Genomic DNA, 19,430 nt, shown 5'->3' on the forward strand with positions numbered 1-19,430 from the left:
TAAAGTTAAAGCAAGGTAGTAAGACAGCGACGGAATATGAATGTGAGTTTGTGAGACTCAGCAAGTATGCGTGGGAGTGCGTGTCCTCAGAAGCCACCATCTAAGATGGTCTTAATGAAGATATCTGAGTATTTTTTGGCATTTTAGAGTTAAAGGAATTCGTGGTACTCGTTGAGAAAGCATGTAAAGCAGAAGAGTTGGTTAAAGAGAGGAAAAGGGCGGCTATTGTGTCGCGTGATTCAAGGAAAAGACAAATGGGGAAACCGCACCAGTCCTCATCTAAGAAATCTAAGGAATTCACTACCGGATTGAATGCTTCGATGGGATTCTCGAATAGAAACAAGAACCAGTAGAACACGACTTCTAGACCCCAGACCACTTCCGTTGCAAGTGTCGGCAATTTCGGCCAAATAGACCACCAGAATGTTTATGATGTGGTAGGCGCCATTTCAGTGAGTGCCGAGGTAAAGAAAGAGGGTGCTTCAAATATGGGTCATTGGACCACTTCATCCGAGACTGTCCTGAGCTATATGATAAGGAGAAAAAGCATGATGTGAGAGGAAATAGTGCTCCTTTGAGGGATAGACCACAAAAGAGCCTTGGAAGCGGGACTACCAGTAGAGGTACACCAAGAGATGCTGTAGTGAGGTCCGAGAGTAGAGCACCTGCAAGGACTTTTGCTATTCCTGCCCTTGAAGAGGCAGAGTCTACCGACGTGATCATGGGTAACTTCTCTATCCATGATGTTTGTTGCTGCTTTAATTGACCCGGGGTCTACCCACTCTTATATTTGTATGGAATTGATATCCCATATAAACATGCTAGTAGAGTCCACTGAATTTGTGATAAAGGTGTCCAACCCTTTTGGCAGACATGTTCTAGTAGACCAAGTGTATAAAAATTGTCATTTGACAACTAGATGTCATTATTTTCTGGCTAACTTGATGTTATTTCCGTTTAATGAATTTGATGTGATCCTTGGGATGGATTGTGTAACACCCCGTACCCGAGACCGTTACCGGAGTCGAACATGAGGTGCTAACCGACTAATTCATTTACTCTCGCAGTCCAATTAAAAATTTTCCAAACGACTGGCTAACTGCGTCACTGTCACCTTAAAAATCATAACTTGAGTTCCACAACTCGAAAATCAGATTCGTAATTTTTCCCTGAAACTAGACTCATATGTTCATCTACATATTTTTTCTTAGAATTTTTGGTCAGGCCGATTAGTACAGTTTATTAGTTAAAGTCTCCCCTATTCCAGGGTTCGACTACACTGACCTTCATGCATTACGAATGGGATATCTCCATGTACAGGGCTTAAATACTGATGCCGTTTGTTTCTATAGAAACTAGACTCAAAGAGGAATCTATAAATATATGGCATGACTCCTAATTATCTCTGGTTAATTTACAATGAATTTCCAAAGTCGGAACAGGGATTCCAGAAACCGTTCTGGTCCTGTTTCACGAAAACCTAAATATCTCTTAACATACAACTCATATGACAGTTTCGTTTCTTCCATATGAAAGTAGATTCATCAAGGCTCATTTACATAATTTATTCACTATTTAATTACATCTCTACTAGTTTTAGTGATTTTTCACATCCACATCACTGCTGCTGCCAGCATCTATTTTTAGGGTAGACTTTATCTAACACATAGTTTCTATGACTCAACTAACCCTCTTGCATATATAGTCCAAAATATAATCATGATGAACCATTCTAATGGCTGATCGTTGCCAAACATTTCCATGCCTCTTAATGAGCATATACATATCGAATGATTATAACATTATGCTCAAAACATTTATAAGCCATTTTCGCATGGCTATCTAAAATTATACAAATCCAAAGGGTCCATGACCCACAACAAAAGGGGTAGTCCCATACATTGACCCAAATATCCTCTCACTACTAGTCTATTCCATACATGCCATAAGATATTCCAAAACGTAGCAGTACCAAACAGTGGGTAGTGATAGTGTGACTAGTTCTTGACGATCCCCGAGCACAGTAGCTTCCAATGAGATCTATAAACAGAGGAAACAAAGTAAACAGAGTAAGCATTACAATGCTTAGTAAGTTTTAAGCAGTGTCAACAGATAACAACCAAATTATAACATAGTTGTTCATATTTTTATTTCACTCTTCCTTCGGGCATACTATCCCCTTTTCCGAATATGCACATCTCATCATATACAATAGGTAGATAAACTCTCACATAAAAGTGAGCTCATGTGACATAGATATATCGTATGATTTCACATAACCTCTCACACTAAACCGATGTCACATAATCATAGGAATAGTCCCATAGATTGCTCTCGTATGCATCATATATAAACTTGGAGTACATACCTGTTTAACCTTTCGCATTGCGTATATTTATAAGCAATTCTTATTACGAAGTCTTACCCAAACATAATCTCCACACGTAGTCATCGGGTCTTACCCGGACATAATCTCCACACGTAGTCATCGGGTCTCACCCGGAACATATTTCCAAGTTTCATGTACATTTAATCACATGTTACAACATTCACATTAGCCATTCGGCTTTACCACATATACATATCACACATATATTTCACATTAGGCATTCGGCTTTGCCACATATACATATCACACATATGTTTCACATTCATCACATCGGCCATTAGGCCTTATCACATATATATACACTTTCACATTCATCACATCGGCCATTAGGCCTTATCACATATATACACTTTCACATTCATCACATCGGCCATTAGGCCTTATCACATATATATACACTTTCACATTCATCACATCGGCCATTAGGCCTTATCACATATATACATCTCATACATATTTCATATTTTTCTTGTACATCAATTTCAGCAATAGCTCATAAGCAACTCAAATAGTTTCATCAAAGTTTACAACAAAATCACCCATTCACTACAAGCAGTTTTTCCTGAGCAACAGTCACTAAATTGTTTATAACTGGAGCTACAAAACTCAAAATCAATTGCCGTTAATTTTCCCCGAATGTAGACTCATGTATCTTTCATCCATAAAATTTTCAGAATTTTAGGTGTGGCCAATCAATACCATATTTTTCTTAAAGTTTCCCCTATTTCACTGTTTGACTATCCTGACCAGTCTTCACTACGAATCAAAATTCTCATCATACAGAATTCGAAGTGTGTTCTATTTGATTTCATTTGAAACTAGACTCATTAAGGAGTCTAAGCATATAAATTTTATCTTGTAACCATTTTTGTACAAATTATAATGGTTTTCTTAAAACCGAACAGGGGATTTCGGGGTCATTTTGACACCGTCTCACACAACTTTAAATATCTCTTTATAGGAAATTTCTTTGCTTACACGGTCTCTTTTATAAGAAACTAGACTAATTAAGCTTTGATTTCATATTTTTTTCGGCCTATAATTCCACACCAAACATTTATAGTGATTTTCTAAAATCACATTACTGCTGCTGTCTTGAGCAAATTATTACAATTTGCTCTTAAATTTCCCAGTCCAAACACTTAGGAACTTACCATTTGAGTTTAAGACATATCATGGCCACATCATATCTTATTAAATCAACTCATTATATCCTATTATAGTTGAATTTACTCAACGTTTAATCACTTAAAACTTACCTCGGAAGTGGTCGACGATTAGATGTCCACGGCTATTCGTTCACTTTCTCCTTCCCTTTATCGGATTTAGATCCCCTTTGCTCTTGAGCTTAATTTACACAAATAAATTCATTTAATTATTTTTCACTTGGGCAATTCCAATCAATACATGTATGTCATACAATTCAAGTACAATGACCTTGCTCAATACTATTTAAACATCATGCATTACCGAATTTCATCAACACCATCTAACTTCATATAGAAACACATATTGTCCACACAAGTCAAATGCATCATTTAAATTGTCAAAGTCCACAATTTAGTCATATTTCTCTATCATAGTTTTTCACTTAAACCAATTAGAAAGCCCATATAGTCCTTGGCCGAATGCTATTAGCTACTAATGCCACACACACACATGTGCATAAAATTCATCCATACATAACCTCTAGCTCACTCGGTCATTCATCTCTCAAACCTATCAAAGTTTCATGTCAAACTTCCATGGCCGAATACACACATAAGCACCTAATGCACATTTTTTTATTTACTTCATGATACATTCGGCCTTGACAAAATTTCATTAGAAATCCCTATTAGCCACTTCATCAATCAATTATATCATCTACTTAATATTTCATAACTTATCATGCTAGCTAAATTATTATTTATTCAAGTTCATCATCTTCATATTCGGCATTAGCATCAAATATAATAGCCCATTTCTTCCCACTTTGAATCTATGCATCCATTTAATCATAGTTTGTTCAAGCACTCATACAACAAGATTCACCCAATTTATCAAGAAACAAAAACTTTATTCCTCCATAGCTACAATGGCCGAAAGATCTAGACATCTCAATACGGAAATTTCTAACATGGGTTGCCTAAAGAATTTGGTAGGGAGTTCAAATTTATCTAACATTTCAAGTAACTTAACACATCCATATAGCTAACATGCTAGTAGTATCAAGGCATCAACTAAAATTTTGAAACCTCTTAGCGAATCCTAACTCTCCAACAACTCCAATTTCATCCATGAGATAAATAGAAGTAGGCTAACCCTCTAAAGGATGTGTAAACCTCCAAAAAGTAATTGAACATACCTTAATCTCAAGAATCACCTTGGCCGAACTTCCCTCTTCTTCTTCCTTCCATTCACGGCAATGGAGGAGCAACCTAGCTCATTTTTTTTTTGTTTCTCCCCTACTAACCACTATTATTTTATCACCCATGCTCTTTATTTTATTAATTCTAACATAAAACACTAACATAAAATGTCTAAAATACATTTTAACCCATAGCATGGCCGACCACTAGTCCATCTTTTGGGTATTTTGACATGCAAGGACAACATTTTTCCAAGATGCATCAATAGGCCACTTTAACATTTGCCTAGCACATTTCTAATTTTTCTCACACAAATCCTATTTAGCAAAATTCACTTACAACTAACAAAATTCAAACATGAAATTTTCACACATGCCTATATACATATAATAAGCATCAAATATAATGGTTAATTATTATTTTATGACTCGGTTTTGTGGTCCCGAAACCACTTTCCGACTAGGGTCACTTTAGGGGTGTCACAGATTGGTTAACTTTTCATAGTGTTGTAGTGGACTATGTGTAACATCCTGATTTTGGGCCTAATTGGAACAATGGTTTCGGGGCCACAAATCCGATGTGGAAAATTCATTTTTATTAAATTTTTATGGTCCACGGTTTCACAAAATGATTTTGTGAAAATTTCGTTTGAAAATTTCGACGTTTGGGCACTCAATTTGGTCAAAAGGACTAAATTGTAAAAAGTGCAAAAGTTGAGTTCTACAAGTTAAAAGTGTCTAATTGTTATGAGTTTTTAAATTAAAGGTACTTAAATGGTAATTAGACCATTTTTAAGTTTGTGGACAAAAATGGACATGGTATGATAGGTTTTTAAAAGTTTTTCATTAAGGGCATTTTAGTAAATTGGTAATTAAATGAATTAAAAATGCCAAGATAAGCCAAATTCGCTCATATTCTTCCTCATGGCTGATTTTTTCATGAAAACACCATGTCTAGGGTTTTAAAGCTTTCCAAGCTCATTTGTAAGTGATCTCGAGCCCCGTTTTTAATGTTCTTTACATTTTTGAAGTCTCGGTAACATGTTCTAGCTATTTCTACCATTATTTTGAGCTAGGGTTTGTGTTTAAAAATTTACCCATTAATGATATGCATGTATTTTGATATTTAATGGTAGAATATGAAGCTTGAAATTGTGTTAAAAAACTTTTGCTAAGTGATTTTACGTGAAAATGAGTAAAACGACATAATCGGTGAAAATACCTAATGTTCAAAAGTACATGTTAGAGTGAGAATTTGATGTTGCCGTAGAAGGGAAAAATGATCAGCATGTCATAAAACATAAGAAAATAGAATGAAGTTTAATTTCCGAACCTTAGAGAAAAAGTGCAAATATGCAAAAGTTTAGGGGTCAAAATGCAAATTTGTAAAAATATGATTTTTGGACCCGTATGAATAATGTGACTAATTATTAAGCTAAATGTGATATTATAGATGAAGGAAATCAAGATTCAGGCTTAAATCGAGAAAATACAAGGTTGTGGACTAAAATGGTAAATTATCGTTTCTGGATCGAGGTAAGTTCGTGTGTTAATAATAATGCACTACCATACATGAATTGTAATTCTCTATTGATATGTCATAAATTATATGATTTAATATGTTTAAGAGAAGTTGATGGATAGTATTTATGATATGGAAAAATGTAATGATTGTTGTGTCATGTGAAATTGAATGGAAAATTATTGTTACATGAATTGAGTGTTAACTTACTATTACCTGGGTTGTATGAATTGCTACACGGTTGTACCTAATGAGATTTCGACAAGTTTGTACGTAAATAATTTATCGATTCTTTTTATTTTATTATATTTTATTATCATATAAAATGTGGCTGCCTATAGAATGACTATTTGTTGTAAATTACAAATTGAAAAAGGACTATGAACAAATTTGTAACATATTGGAAAGTGAGGAATTTCCCGATTGAGCCTTCGGAATAGAAACGATACGAATGATCTATTGTGAGGTCACGTGTGTAGTACTAAGTGTAGGCTACTATGCGTACCCGTTAACTTCGATCACGTGTGTAGTACTAAGTGCAGGCTACTACATGTATCAGATGGTTAGGTCACGTGTAATACTAAGTGCAGGCTACTACGTGTACCGGATAATTGGTCACATGTGTAGTACTAAGTGCAGGCTATTATGCGTACCAGATAGCCTTGTCTACAAGTGTGAAAATATGTGCAGGCAACTGAGTATCAGTTATTATTCCGAAGAGTTCAACGGTAAAATTGATTAATTAAAAATACATGTGAACATGATTATATGATGAATAAGTGCAGGTATATGTTTATGAAAATTATAAGCAATGTGCTCGATATTTGAGTGAACTTCGATAAGACAAAATGGATTAAGTGAAATTATGTAAGAGTGAATTTTAGTAGTAAAACAGTGTTGGACAGCAGCAGTTGCGTGACTTTGAAAATTCACAAAAAATTGTTAAGTTGAATTAAATTTCAAAAAAATTATGGAATTAAATATTAATGAGTCTATTTTCATATAAAATAAACAGGGGGAGCAAAAGAGTTCTATATTATGTGATATTCTAATTTTTGTGAGACAGTGTCCGAATGAATTCGAGATCCCCTATTCTGACTGGGAAAAATTTTTAAAAACTGTAAAAAAATAATTATGAGTTATAATTTATATGAATAGAATCTTAAATGAGTCTACTTTCAGGAGGAATAGATGGGAACATCATCCGAGTCCCGAAATATGAGATAAATAATTTTTAGTGAATAGAGGTCAAAACTATTGGATAGCAAAATAGGGGAAACTTTAATGAATAAACTGTACTAGTTGGCCAAATCAAAAATTCTGGAAATTTTATGGGAGAAAGGCATATGAATCTAGTTTCAAGGAAAATTAACAAAACTAAATTTGGAGTTTTTTAGCTTCATATATGAATGATTAAGTAACTGTAACTCGATAAAACAGCTTAACCTGAACATGTGTAATTGTACAATTATAGTGTTTTATCTTGAAAAGCATGTTAGTAATTGCTTATTAATTTCATATGGACTTACTAAGCATAAAGCTTACCAATCCTCTCCATTTCTTTAGTATTGGCAGGTCGGCTCGGGGTTGGAGATCGTCGGAGGCAAAATCACACTATCAAACTATCATTTTTGGGAGAATTAATTCAAATATTAGAAATATCAAGTGAGTGGCATGTATAGGAAGTTGGTTTGTGATATGTATTATTATTATGATTTTGACCATACGTATCAGCCTGCATTGAGTTATCGTATATGATCATGAGATGTGGTCCTTATCCATTATGGTTTATAAGTTTAATTAATCATGCCATGTCCTATGTTTTGTTGTGATGATATAGTTAGCTTTGTTTGTTATGCATGATTGGTAATACATCAGGTAAGTTAAATGCAGGCCAGTGGATCATGAATTAAATGGAAATGAGTAATTTTGCCTTGAATATGGATGTTTAATGGACAAATTGGTAACTATGTTATGATGGTATATAATGAGAATAAGATTTAGCATGTCTAGTTTTAGTTAATGTAAGAATGTATATTATATACAGGATGATAAGCAAATATGTTTGAAGTGAAAGACATATTATTCCATGATTATGGATGTGTAAGTGCTCATTTATGCCACGTTATATGTCTTTAAATATGAGTCTATGCATGTGTTTGAAAAGTTTTGAGTTAATTGAAATTTTATGGCTCGGTTTTCGTCTATGTGTATGGTTAAGTCTGGTAATGCCTCGTACTCTGTTCCGGCCTTGGATGAGGGTAAGGGGTGTTACACTACAGGAGAAAAGTTATTGAGTTGAAATGTGAAGACGGGAATATTCTTCGAGTTGGACCAAATAAATCGAATAACTTGCCCGTGATAATATCGTCTCTGACTGCTGAGAAAAAATTGAGGAAAAGATATGAGGCTTACCTCGCTTTTGTGTTGAATACTCAAGTGTATGAATTGAAGATTGAATTGGTACCAGTGGTTTGTGAGTTCATAGATGTGTTTCTAGAAGAGTTGCCTAGATTACCTCCAGCTAGGGAAGTTGAGTTTGTTATCGAGTTGGTCCCTGGTACGACACCTATCTTGATCGCTCCATATAGGATGGCTCCGACGGAATTGAAAGAGTTAAAGGTACAGTTGCAAGAGTTAATGGATAAGGGCTTTGCGAGACCGAACTATTCATCATGGGGTGCTCCGGTACTTTTTCTGAAAAAGAAAGACGGGTCGATAAGATTATGTATCGACTATAGATAGCTTAACAAGGCAACTGTGAAGAACAAATATCCTTTACCAAGGATCGATGATTTGTTCGATCAGTTGAAGGGAGCCACCGTGTTTTATAAGATTGATTTGAGGTCTGGCTACTATCAGTTAAGAGTTAAAGAGCAAGATGTACTGAAGATTGCATTTTGAACAAGGTACAGGCATTATGAATTCCTCGTCATGCCCTTTGGTTTTACTAATGCCCCGACGATGTTTATGGATTTGATGAACTGAATTTTTTGGCCGTATTTGGATAAGTTCGTAGTGATCTTTATCGATGACATACTGATTTACTCGCGTGATGAGGTGAACACGCAGAGCATCTGAGGACAGTTTAACAAAGTTCGAGAGATAAGCAGCTATACGCCAAATTCAGTAATAGTGAATTTTAGCTTAGAGAGGCTGGATTCTTAGGACACATCGTGTCAAGAGATGGGATTAGAGTTGGCCCAAGCAAGATCTCGGCTATTGTTGAATGGAAACCATCAAGGAATGTGGCAGAGGTTCGAAGCTTTTTGGGTTTGGCTGGGTACTATAGACGGTTTGTAAATAGATTCTCTATGATAGCTACTCCGATGACAAGGCTGCTACAAAAAGATGTTAAGTTCGAATGGATAGAAAAGTGCCAATAGAGTTTTAAGAAATTAAAGGCTTTGTTGACTGAAGCACCAGTGTTAGTGCAACTGGAGTCGGGTAAAGAATTTGTGATTTATAGCGAGGCCTCTCTGAATGGTTTGGGGTGTGTGCTTATGCAAGAAGGTAAGGTTATAGCTTACACTTCGAGACAGCTGAAGTTACATAAGAAAAACTACCCGTCGCACGATTTAGAGTTGGCCGCCATCGTGTTCTGTTGAAAATTTGGAGACACCATTTGTATGGCGAGAAATGCTGAGTATTTACCGATCACAAAAGTCTCAAGTATTTGATGATGCAAAAGGAATTGAATCTATGGCAATGAAGGTGGCTAGAGCTAATAAAGGATTATGAGCTGATAATTGACTATCACCCAAGAAAGGCGAATGTAGTCACCGACACTTTGAGTAGAAAGTCATTGTTTGCCTTTAGGGCCATGAATAATCAGTCGACTGTGTCTAACGATGGTTCGATGCTAGCAAAGTTGAGAGCTAGGCTGACATTTTTACAAGAGATCCGTGAAGCTTAGAAAGGTGATAAGAAGTTACAAGCTAAGATGGCTCAGTGCTAGACGGAAAATGAATCCGAATTACGTATTGATACTGATGGATATATAATGTTCAAAGATAGAGTTTGTGTACCCAAGGATAATGAACTTATTCAGAAGATTCTATGAGAGGCACATAGTAGTTGTTGGTCCATCCACCCGGGTAGTGTAAAAATGTACAACAACTTGAAGAAAATGTACTAGTGGTCGGGGATGAAAAGAGACATTTTCGAGTTCATTTCTAAGTGTCTTGTATGTCAGCAAGTGAAGGTTGAACACCAAGTACCTTCGGGACTACTTTAGCCTGTCACAGTTCCTGAGTGGAAGTGGAACAAATTTCTATGGATTTCGTGACGGGATTGTCGGTAACCCCGAAGAAAAAGGATGTCGTTTGGGTTATTATGGATAGGCTAACAAAGTCGACACATTATATACCAGTGCGTACCGACTACTCCCTTGAGAGATTGGCTGACTTGTACATTTCTGAGATAGTGAGATTGCACGAGTTACCCTTATTGATAATTTCGGATAAGAACTAGAGATTTACCTCGAGGTTTTGGAAAAAAGTTATAAGAGGCATTGGGAACTGTAACACCCCATACCTGTATCTTATGCCGGGGCAGAATACGAGGCGTTACCTAACTTGAACTCATACTTACAACCAATTCTGAGTCTTCATGACTTGGGAAATTTAAAACTTTCTTAAACTTATCAATATATTCTTAATATGGGCTTACGAGGCCCAAAACACATTGAAAATCATTCGGGACCAATCTAGGTCCTTTTTCCAACTATAGAGAAATGTCACATAACACAGGGGCACACGCTCGTGTGGGAGGGCCAACACGCCCGTGTAAGCATTTCAACATGATCGTGCTGATGGCCTGTGTGTCTCACACACCCTAAGCAAGACAGGAACATGCCCATGTTCTCCATCCGTGTGAAATTTATTCTAAATGCACACCTACAAGGGTTTTCACACGGCCTGGCATACGCCCGTGTCCTTCACACGGCCATGACACGCCCGTGTCCTAGCCTATGTGCAAAACCTGGGCATTCTGTTTCTGACGTCAACAATTCTTAAGGGCCACAGGCCAAGAAACACGCCCGTGTGCTAGGCCGTGCCCTTCACATGGTTGAGACACATGGCCGTGTCTCCTCCTATGTGTTTACTATCATGCATACTAACTTAAAATCTTTTACGCGTAGGGGACACGCGGCCGGACCACACGCCCATGGGGTAGACCGTGTGTCATACACAGTCTAGACACACGCCCGTGTGCCTACCCGTGTGGACAATATAAGGCTATTGACCAAGATCCATTGCCACCCTTACATATGTAGTTCTGTACATATACCAACCAATACCAAAACAAACACAATTCCTATAACCAAATTAGCCACAATAGACATTCATTCAACCCTGATAATGCATCGTTTATAAATTCAAAATGAATGTTAGCCATCATTCAAGGCTTAATACAAATTGAAGGGTTTCCAACCCAAGTTAATACATATGGCCAAACCTCAATGACACAAAATAATAAAGTCTAAGTCCTATACATGCCATATTAAAAAATATAAATCGAACTATATCGAATGCTTCTGTTGATAGTGTAATCGATATCTCTGACTTCTAGTGATCCTTGAGCTAGTTAGGCGGCACTGTAAGGAAATGAAAAGGGAAGGAAGTAAGCATAACAACTTAATAAGTTGCATATAAGTAAGTATACAACAAAAATGTTTCAATAATCAACATGCTCATAAGCCCAAGGTAGGCATAAGCATAACTTACTCATTACCATCCATACAAGTCACATATTATATATTGAGCTAATATCTCATACATTCCAATTAGGTACCTGTCCCATTCACAACACAGTTATACTTTCCTCATTAGCTTAAGAACATAACTTTCACCATTGAACCATTCGGAATACTACCGGATATTACATAAGCCTCAAGCATAGGGTAAGGTGCCGATGCCATGTCCTAGACACGGTCTTACTCTGGCTCATATCTCAAGTCGATGCCATTCCTAGACATGGTCTTACACAGACTATCATCTCGTAGCCAATGCATGTCCGAGAGATGTCTTACACTAGCTTACGTCTCTAGGCCGATGCATGTTCCAGACATGTCTTACACTAGCCCTCGTCTCGAGGCTGATGCATGTCTCAGACATGTTTTACACTAGCCCTCGTCTCAATGACGATGTCATGTCCTAGACATGGTCTTACACTGGCTCTCATAATATGGCCGATGCATGTCCCAGACATGTCTTACACTAGCTCACACACGAATGACCCAAATGTCATGGCATGAATATCTGATTTACTTCCTAAGGCTCCAACGGAAATTCTACTATCTCATTTATCATTATACATTCTCAAATTCACAGTCAAGCAATTTATGCTGTAATAATTCAAGCATATATAATTAACAATGTAGTTGTATTATTTACATACAACTTACCTTGGATTACAAAATGTGGCGACTAGCCAATTTAGTCGGTTTACTTTGCTTTCCCCCGGTCTAGGTTCAGACTCGGTATTTCTTGATCTATAATAACAAAATGCACCTATTAAGTCACTTTATCAACCTAATCACTCAACAATTCACAATTGGGCTAAATGACCATTTTGCCCCTAGACTTTTGCAAAATGACTATTTTACCCCTCGGCCCGAAAATCAATTTTTATCAAATTTATTTATTTCTTAAGACTAGCTGAACCTCTTTGTCTTTTATAGCAACCCCAAATTCCCACTATTTCACACATTTATTGTCTATTTTACAACTTATGCACATTAATCCTATTAGGTGTTTTCATGCTAACACCTTTCACAAAAGTTGCTTATAAGACAACCAAGACTCATTTTCTTCCATAAAATTTTAGAAAACACCCTAAATTCTCTTATGTTCAAACCCTCAAATCTTAATCATTTTGCAACATAGATCCCTCATTTGAAAGCTCATGCTTCAAGGGTCTCAAAAATGCAAAAAAAAAAAAAAAAATCAAGAAAACTCATTAAAATCACTTACTTGTGAGAGGAATAAGTTACTGAAAATTTTGAAGTTCAAAACCCTTAACAATGGTTGAAAAAATTGGTGGAATGAAGAGAGAATTAAAGAAAAGATGATAGCTAGGCTTAGGTATTATTATAATACACCTTATGTCATCAAATTTCATCTAATGTTGACTTTTCAACATTTCCATCTACTATGGCCAACCATCACCTATTTAATGACCCAATTTCACTTAAAAAACCCCCAATTTATGATACATGGCAATTTGACACCCTTAATTATCACTTTAAGACTTTTGCACTTCATGCGATTTAGTCCTTTTTTGCAATTGGGCTCACAAACGCTAAAATTAGCTCACCAATTTTTTCATGCACTATTATAAACATTATATGAATCTATTTTAATAATAAAATAATTTATCTAACTTTGAATTTGTGGTCCTGAGACCACTATTCCAACTAGCCCCTAAAAATTGGGCTGTTACAGGAACAAAGTTGAGTTTTAGCACGACATTTCACCCGCAAATTGACGGTCAGTCAGAAAGAGTGATTCAAATTTTAGAAGACATGTTGCGGTGCTGTGTTCTCGAGTTTCAAGGTAGTTGGGAAAGGTACTTACCATTGGTTGAATTCGCCTACAACAATAGTTATTAGTTAAGTTTGAATATGGCGCCTTATGAGGCTTTATATTGGAGAAAGTGTCGAATGCCCTTATATTGGACCAAACTTAGAGAGATTCAGATTCACGGGGTCGATTTATTCAAGGAGACTGAATAGAAATTTAAAGTGATTCGCAACTATTTAAAGACCGCCTCGGATAGGCAAAAATCCTATGCGAATTTAAAACGGAAAGAGATTGAATTTCAACTCGGTAATTGAGTGTTTTTGAAGGTATCCCTGTGGAGGAAAGTTCTCATATTTGGTAGAAAAGGCAAGTTGAGTCCTCATTTCATAGGACCTTATGAGGTTACCGAGAGAGTAGGGTCTGTTGCCTATCGATAGGCTTTACCACCAGAATTGGAAAATATTCACGATGTGTTTCATGTGTCCATGCTACGCTGATATAGATCAGACCCTTCGCATGTGATTGTACCAACAGAGGTTGATATTCATCCGAACATGACTTATGGTGAAGAGCCGGTTAAGATTTTGGCTCGAGAAGTCAAACATTTGAGGAATAAGAGTATAGCACTCGTGAAAGTTTTATGGCATAGACATGGATTCGAGGAAGCCACATGGGAACCTGAGAAGACTATGAGAGATCAATACCCAAACTTTTTCACCGGTAAGATTTTTGGGGATGAAAATCCCTAAGGGGGAGAATTGTAGTAGCCCAATTTTAGGGCTAGTCAGAACTGTGATTTCGAGACCACAAATTTGAAGTCAAGAAAATTATTTTATTGTTATTTTAGAGTCATAGCATGTTTATATTAGTTCATGAAAAATTTGATGAGTTAATTTTGACGTTTGTGAGCCCAATTGTGAAAAAGGACTAAATCGCATAAAGTGCAAAAATCTTAAATTGATAGCTAAGGGTGTTAAATTGTTAAGAATATTAATTTGGGGGTCTTTAAAGGGCAAAAAAGACCCTTATATCTTAGCTTGGTCGGCCATTGGAGATAAAAATGTTGAAAAGTCAACATTAGGTAATTGGATGACATAATGTGTAATAAAATAATGCCTAAGCCTAGCTATCATCTTTTCTTTCATTCTTTTCTCATTACCATCGATTTTCAGCCATTCTTGGGGGTTTTGAGCTTTAAAAATTTCAGCAACTTATTCCTCTTACAAGTATGTGATTCACATACTTTTTGTTGATGATTTTTGCATTTTTGGACCCCTTGAAACATGAGCTTTCAAATAAGGGATTATTTTGCAAAATAGTTGAAAGTCTAGGATTTTTCCATGAGATTAAATAGGTTGTTTTCTAAAATTTTTTGGAAGAATATGAGTCTTGGTTGTGAAATAAACAACTTTTGTTAAGGGATTTCTCATGAAAACCCTAATTGGACCATTTTGTAAAAGTTGGTAAAATAGATAGTAATGTTGTGAAGTATTGGAAATTTAGGGTTGTCACAAGAGAGATAAATGGTAGGTTTGGCTTGTATGATAATGAAATTCGATAAAAATTAATTTTTGGACTTAGGGGAAAAATGGTCATTTTGCAAAAGTCTAGGGGCAAAATGGTCATTTTGCCCAAATATAGATTTATTAAATGCCTAGATCGATAAAATGATTAAAGGTCTGAATTTTTTTATTATAGGTCAAGAAATTCAAAATTCGAACTTAGATCGGGGGAAGGCTCAGCAAATTGATTAGACCGATTAGTCGCCATATTTTGTAACCCGAGGTAAGTTGTATGCAAATAACACAACTACATTGTCATTATATGTGTTGAATTGATTTAGCATGAATTGCTTGATTGTGGAAATGAGAATGCATGAAGACAATTGAGATAGTAACATTCCCAGTTGAACCATAGGAAATAAATCGAATATTCATGCCATGACATATAGGTTATTGTGAGCTAGTGTAAGACCATGTCTGGGACATGGCACCGGCATTGAGACGAGAGCTAGTGTAAGACATGTCTAAGACATGCATCGGCTTCGAGATGTAAGCCAGTGTAAGGCATGTCTGGGACATGCATCGACTACGAGATGAGCCAGTGTAAGACCATGTCTGGGACATGGCATCGGTATCCTACCCCATGTTTGAGGCTTAATGAATATCCAATAGTGTTCTGAATGGTTCAACAGTGAGAGTTATGGTTTAAGATCACGAGAAAAGTATAACTGTGTTGTGAGTAATACATGTACCTATTCGTTATATATATATAAGATGAAAGTTCGATATATGCTATATGATGGGAATTGGATGATGATAAGTAAGTTATGCTTATGCCTACTATTGTATTAAGAGCATGTTGTTAAATGGTAAAGTTGTTGTTATATATTTGTATGCTTTTTACTAAGCTTTATGCTTACCCCCCTCTCTTCTCCATTTCCTTATAGTGTAGCCTAAATAGTTCCGGGATTCAACAGACGTCGGAGGCTATGATCACACTATCATCCGGAGCATTCGGTATAGTTATAATCCTTGTTTTGTGTATGGCATTTATAGGACTAGACTATAATGTTATAAGTCATTGAGAAATAGCCAAATGTGTTGACTTGGGATAAATCCCTTTATTTTGTATAAGGCCATGGATAATGGTCAATACTCATTTTGATTTATAAATAGAAGTTGATATTTTCATGGATGAGTAAATTGCACAAATGAAATGTTGTCCATTATGGCTATTTTGGCTATGTGATGTACCCTTGTTGTGGCATAGAGTGATTTTATGCAAGTTATGTATGTAAGGGTGACAAAGAGGCTTGGTAAATTGTAACACCCCGTACCCGAGACCGTTGCCGGAGTCGAACACAAGGTGTTAACGGACTTAATTCATTAATTAAACAGCTCATACAATTCATTTTAAAATTTCCAGACAAGCTGGCTAACTGCATCACAGTCTCTTTAAAAATCATATCTCGAGTTACGAAACTCGAAATCCAATTCCGTAAATTTTTCTTGAAACTAGACTCATATATATATCTACTAATTTTTTATAGAATTTTGGTTGGGCCAATTAGTACAGTTTATTAGTTAAAGTCTCCCTGTTTCAGGGTTCAACTACTCTGACCTCTGTGTATTACGAATCAGATATCTCCCTGTACAGAGCTTCAATGACTATACCGTTTGTCTCTAATAAAACTAGACTCAATAAGGAATCTGTACATATAAAGTGTGACTTCTAATTATCTTTGTAAAATTTATGGTGAATTTCCAAAGTCAGAACAGGGGATCCAGAAATCGCTCTGGCCCTGTTTCACAAAAATTTAAACATCTCATAAAATATAGCTCATATACCTGTTTCGCTTATTCCATATGAAAATAGACTCATCAAGCTTCGATTCCATAACTTATTAATTATTTAATTCCATTTCTACTATTTTTAGTGATTTTTCAAACTCACGTCACTGCTGCTGTCTGAATCTATTTTATGGTAAATTTTACCTATTTCATGGTTTCCATGGATTAGCTAGCAATTTGACATACATAATACCAAATATGATCATGATTAGCCATTCCAATGGCTAATCATTACCAAGCATTTCTATTTCCATACCACTCAATAACCATATCATAAGACCATACATATAAAATGATTATAATGCTATACATGCCATACTCAAAATATACAAGCCATTATGCCAAGATGGTATACGGATAGTGTGAGCGTGCCTCCGACCGCTTCCGATTTCCGAGCTGGCTTGTCAACACTACAAGGAATGAAAAGGAGGAGTAAGCATAAATGCTTAGTAAGCTCACATGCAAATAGCAAGTAACATAACCATATAAGCAAACATAAAACATCATTTGCATAATCATCACCAAGACATTCATATCACCTTTTCATTTATCATCTTACCATATTGTTGTTATATCGAGTTTTCAACCCGAGGGTTAAGTACATACCTGTTCAAAGTATCCATTTCACAACACTTACCAATACGTCCCTTTCATCTTGAGTATTCCTCCATTTGAGTAGAACTTTACCCGTTGAACACATCGGAATATAATTCGGATACATGGAAAGTTTGCACATAAGTGCCACATATGTAGCCAAGCTACCATGTAACCCGCCCATAAGTGAACTCGGACTCAACTCAACGAGCTCGGGCGTTCGCATCCATAAGTGAACTCGGACTCAACTCAACGAGTTCGGATGCCTAGTTACATCTCACGAACTCGGACTCAACTCAACGAGTTCGGACATTCGCATCCATAAGTGAACTCGGACTCAACTCAACGAGTTCGGATGCTCAACCATCCTAGTGACATGTCACTTGTATCCTAATCTATTCCTAAGGTTCAAACGGGCTTTTTTCCTCGATCTCACATCTTTGCCGTCTTCCACGGAATATCGAAATCGATACTTCGGTGATAGTTCATACTCATCAAGTAATTCACATAATTTACATATTATTTGAAATTAACCACAAAGCATACATTTCATAATAAAATTCAGCATAACATATAATTAACATCAATAACTTAAAAATAACCATTATGCTACATTATTTACACATGAACTTACCTCGTATGCGAAAATGGCTATTTTTACCATTTCGTCCACAACTTGGTATTTTCCCCATTTTAGCCCGAATTTCAGTTTTCCTTGCTCTATCATTTAAAATATAGTCTAATTAGGACTCACATTATTCAAATTGACCCAAAATCATTTTTGGAAAAATTACAATTTTGCCCCTAAACTTTTGCATATTTACACTTTTGCCCCAAAGCTCGTAAATTAAAATTCAGCCTATTTTCTTATGTTTTATGACATGCTGATCATTTTTCCCTTCTATGGCAACATCAAATTCTCACTCTAACATGTACTTATGACTATTAGGTATTTTTACCGATTAAGCCCTTTGCTCGTTTTCACTTAAAACCGAGTAGCACAAGTTGTCTAACATAATTTAAAACCTCATATTCTATCATAAAACACCAAAATACACAAATTTCACCTATGGGTATTTTTCCAAATATAAACCCTAGGTTAAATTATTGCTAGCATAAGCTAAATCGAGCTAGGGACTCCAAAACGTAAAAATCATTAAAACGAGGCTAGAACGAACTTACAATCGAGCTTGGAAGCTTGAAAACCCTAGCCATGGTTTCTCCTTGCTATATTCGGCCATGGGGTTGAAGATGAGCAAAATTGGCTTTTAATTTTGTATTTTAATTCATTTTACCCTAAATGACCAAAATGCCCTTACTACTAAACTTTCCAAAAATTCCATCCATGTCCAATTTTTGTCCATAGACTTAGAAATTGGTAAAATTACTCTTTAAGGACCTCTAATTAATAATCTAATTCAATTTTATGCAAAATACTTCTAGAACACAAGTTTTGCAATTTATTCAATTTAGTCCCAAATTTCAAATTAAGCACTTTATGCATAAAATTTCTTCACGAAATTTTCACACAATCATGCAATCATATCATAGACCTTAAAATAATCATAAAATAATTATTTCTATATCGGATTTTGTGGTCACGAAACCACTATTCCGACTAGGCCCAAAATCAGGATATTACATAAATAGCCTCATTTTGTCCACACAGGTAGGCACACGGTGCGCCACATGGGCA

At 36.0% G+C, this 19,430-nt stretch overlaps 1 long non-coding RNA gene across 1 annotated transcript; it reads right to left on the bottom strand.

The window, feature by feature from the left end:
- Window positions 1-17,381: 17,381 nt before the first annotated feature.
- Window positions 17,382-18,448, bottom strand: LOC128281819 (uncharacterized). The gene is made up of 2 exons (XR_008272090.1): window positions 18,369-18,448; window positions 17,382-17,550 (listed from the first exon to the last, which is right to left on the bottom strand). It is a non-coding gene; the product is annotated as an uncharacterized LOC128281819 (long non-coding RNA).
- Between the last annotated feature and the right edge of the window lie 982 nt (window positions 18,449-19,430).

This window comes from Gossypium arboreum, chromosome 10, assembly GCF_025698485.1.
Source record: "Gossypium arboreum isolate Shixiya-1 chromosome 10, ASM2569848v2, whole genome shotgun sequence".
Lineage (NCBI taxonomy): Eukaryota > Viridiplantae > Streptophyta > Magnoliopsida > Malvales > Malvaceae > Gossypium > Gossypium arboreum.